General features: G+C 37.8%; 1 long non-coding RNA gene across 2 annotated transcripts; it reads left to right on the forward strand.

The window, feature by feature from the left end:
- Nucleotides 1-458: 458 nt before the first annotated feature.
- Nucleotides 459-3,892, forward strand: LOC127097547 (uncharacterized). 2 transcript variants are annotated; one of them, XR_007793090.1, is made up of 8 exons: nucleotides 459-707; nucleotides 895-1,000; nucleotides 1,107-1,152; nucleotides 1,242-1,701; nucleotides 1,788-1,899; nucleotides 1,983-2,385; nucleotides 2,483-2,657; nucleotides 2,752-3,891. It is a non-coding gene; the product is annotated as an uncharacterized LOC127097547 (long non-coding RNA). The 2 variants fall into 2 exon arrangements; XR_007793089.1 differs by having other exon boundaries at nucleotides 1,788-2,385; nucleotides 2,752-3,892.
- Nucleotides 3,893-4,121: the final 229 nt, after the last annotated feature.

Consider the following 4,121-nt stretch of genomic DNA (forward strand, 5'->3'; position numbering starts at 1 on the left):
TTGAATGGATGATGAAATTAAAAGAAAACAAATATGTGTTATTAAATGATAATGAAACTATGAGTACGGGAGAAATTATACTAAAACATAAACATGGAAAAAATGAATGTTAAAAGAAAAAAAATGCTACATATAGGTATTGAACCCACCCCACTAAAGACCAAGAAACTACCCTCTCTCCACTAGACCATTTATGATTAGTCATTATTTACAACAACCATTTGGGTATATAAACCAGAAAAGATTGGAACAAAAAATATTAAAAATAAAAAACTAAAATAATAATAAAAAGATCTGTTAGATTACCCAAAAAAAAACCCAGCCCCCTGGCTGTTGGGTTCTAGAGGTTAATGGGTTGGGAACTCTAAACAGCCTTAACAAACATTAATATACACTATAAAAAAATAGGGGAATACTAAACATATTAATTTTTTTATGGTTTTTTAAAAGCTTAAAGGTTTGTTTTGCTTAAACTAAATAAAATAAAAACAAAAACAAGAGCAACAGCAACGGATGCCTCATCGTCCTCCTCTCTCACTTCACTCGCTTTCTCAATCTCAACGAATTTCTCTCACCCTCTTAACCCCACGTTTCTCTCACCCTCAATCATTCATCTCTCAGCTGCTCTCTCAATCTAAAATGCAAGGATCCATGGTTTTAAGGAGAAACAAAAAGAAAGAAGCTCACCTCCGGCGACGAAGACTCAGGTGATGTTCGAATCTTCTTCCCTCGCCAATTCAAATACCGATTTGGCTTTGATTTTGGAATTAGGTTTTTTGTGATATTCCGTCCGCCTCTCCAATTTTCGTTGTTTCAAATCCTAGGGTTTTTTTTTTGCTCCGCCTCCCAATCGCCCGCTCCTCACTGATTTTCTTCTCCTATTTATCTCTGCAGCTTTAGGGTTTCAATTTGGTATCCAAAGATTCAATAGGGAAACTTCCTGAAAATGCTTTTTGTGCTCAGAATTGGGTTGTCCTGTTTGATGCTACAATTCGAAACGGTAATCTGAACTCATGCTTTCTCCCTCTGTTTTGTCCTAATGCCAATTTGGGATTTTTTCTGAAACTCTACAGCTTTGACTAATTAATTTGTGTTTTTTACTGCAGTGAATTTCTTGTAACAGGGAGGTTGTTGATGAGGTTGAGGTTCAAGGTGAGTATTGCCTGCATTACCATCTGATTTAATGCGTGTAATTATTGAATTGGGCATAAATGTTGTACGGTTTGGTTTGTTATTCACAGGGTTTGGTTGCAGAAGGTTCTGTTGTTGTTGTTGCTGCATCTGAGATAACATATGTGATAACCACCGTCTGTCCAACTTCAAGGCCGTTTAATCCAGCATGTACATTGATCGAATTTGTGCAGAAAACAGCCAACAGCCCCATGTATAGTTTATACATCCATCCAAGATCCAAAATCTCTATGCCAATATGTGGTACAAGTGGTTTCGGTATAACTATAGTTGTGTGTCCAGCATATGCCATTAACAAAGGAAGTACAACAATTGATGGTAGTAATAATTTTACTCTCCAAGGGACATCAAGGACATCATCGACAAATCCAAACAATGTCATGAAACAGATGCATGCTAAAGCAAATTTGTACTCAACAAGCCAATTTGAATTTGCTGTGAAGTTGAAATGCTGAAATAAGATTGTCACAACCAAGAAGATAATACCATCAACTATACCCAATGATTCAGGTACTTTAATATTTCCTTGAGGAGTACCCTTCTTGTTGATGTGCGGTTTTGATAGTGGCCAATGTGATTTGGTTTAATTTTTGCAGGTTATGGTTGGTGTGATCGGTTATGGACCAGGGACATCACTTAACAGGCATGAATTGAGTTATTCTGTTAGGTTGAATCCTACTGAGAAAGGCGACATTGCTTTAATGTTTGGTGATGGCACTTGTTGTGTTTGAATTTAGCTTATGGCTTGAGTGATAAGTAAACTGAACTCCTCCGGTTTTTTAATGTTTCAGGATGTTCCTTTAAATACATGTCAATGGCACGGTAAAGACCATCATGAGACTGTCTAGGAAAGCTTGATACCAGATCGGCGATATTCACAAATATCAGAAGAGGCAAATTCAGATCACGTGCAATCTCAGCAAGATAGCTATCGACCAGTTTCGCTACCTTGATCTTGCTAGAAGAACTTGATACCATTTTAGGACTTCTGATCTCCTGCAATTCGTCTTCCAACAGAGATTGATGTTCCTGTGCTACAAACGCCTCAACGAGCTTCTGCATAGTTTCGACGTCGTAAGCTGGACTCAAATATATTCAGAGTCGGAACCCATGTGCCGAGAAGAATTTCAGCTCCTGCTAACAGCAAGAGATTTTGCAATTGCCCATCCGTACCCATTGTCATCAGCCACGCCGGTAATAAAATCTCTTTTACCTTTCAAATTAATTGGCAATCCTTAAATTGGGCTTGTTTCACTAGACTCAGACACTGCCTTCGTTGCAAATTTGACAGACTTTACAGATGATGATGTAAAGCTCCGTTGGAAGGGCTGCACCGACGCATCATGACACACACTCGCAAGTTTATTCCATGATCCCCCTTGGACTTTCCACCGAAAATCTCAGTACTCACATCGGTAAACTTCTGTGGTGAAGGAATGCATGATCTTGACATTGCAATTTGCAAGGTAGAATTTGATGTTGTTGCCATCTCGAATGATTCTCTTGTTTCTCTGTGGGGTTGTTTCACGGTTTTGCCTTGCCCTTTGTTGTTTGTTGCAGGTTGCGGACATCATACCATATAGTTCATTCGGTAAAGATGATCCCCGGAAAGTATCAATATATGCTCAACATTCTGGTCTTGGCGTTCTCAAAAACCCATAGAAATTGCCTCACAGCATCAGCAGTCCCCTGGAACCATTTCTTGCCAGCTTCTCCAGATGTTTGAGTTGCAGCCAATACCTCCACAAAACCCTCCCCATAAGTGGAAACATTTCCAAAATTATACGCGCGAGATAAATGTCGGTTGAGTGAGAAAGAATTGTATTGTGTCAAGATAAATATTTTTCTAATCCCACTGTTGATGCAATTGCTCATAGGAACATCAATGAGCCTATAACACCCTCCACTTGGAACAGCAGGTTTAACTCTTTTGCTAGTAAGAGGAAAAAAAGGCGAGTTCTCGCACCACCACCCAAAATGATTGAAGCAACACTTTTAGGGTCTGCTTTAGGAGTATCAAAATAGGGTCCATCATGAAAAGTCATGGATTCTTCAAAATCATTGATCCTTGTAGTGAGAACAGCCTGAATTCTTCTAGGCTTGAAGTTTCTAAGAATGAAGCGAGATTGTGAAGTTTTGATGTCAGTTTGGATTCCTTCCATCCTTGCTTACATGAATGCATTGGTGTTGCTGGAGTTGTGAGAAGGCAGGCAGTGGATATCTCACCCCTTCGCCGTGTTAATCAAGCTATCTATCTTATCAGTATCGGTGCACGTGAAGCTGCTTTTAGGAATATTAAGACAATTGCTGAATGTTTGGCTGATGAACTTATTAATGCGGCAAAAGGTTCATCTAACAGTTATGCAATAAAGAAGAAAGATGAAATTGAGAGAGTTGCCAAGGCAAATCGTTAAGCAACTTATGACAGGAGAATTGGCACCCTCAGATTTTTTGATGCAACTTAATTATGATTTTGACTTTAGTTTCTTAGCCTTTTGCTTGCGTATACAATGAGTAATTTTGTTCCTTAAACGTGTAATGTGTTTGTTTTCCAAGACCATGATGCGTTTGGTTTAGACATGATATTGCTGTTATGGAATTCTTATGGGATTGGAATTGGGATTTGTTTTTGTTGGATAATTGTTTTGGATTAATGAACTTTGGGTTATGAAATGGTTTAAATTGGTTCCAAATGGATAATGAGAATGGGTATGGATTTTGGATATAGTTTGAAACAAAAATGGATTTAAAAAAAAGAGTTGGGTTATTGGATATGGGCTGAAATTTATAAACTCATGCAGAATTTTTTATGATAAAAAAAAAGTGGTTAAATGGCCTACCAACAAATGATACAACCATGGCTAATTAATTGAAACTTCTAAAATTAAATCAACAAAAGGTATTGAAATAATTTCCAAAATTAATCTAAT

Source organism: Lathyrus oleraceus, chromosome 6 (genome assembly GCF_024323335.1).
Source record: "Lathyrus oleraceus cultivar Zhongwan6 chromosome 6, CAAS_Psat_ZW6_1.0, whole genome shotgun sequence".
In the NCBI taxonomy this organism is placed as follows: Eukaryota; Viridiplantae; Streptophyta; class Magnoliopsida; order Fabales; family Fabaceae; genus Lathyrus; species Lathyrus oleraceus.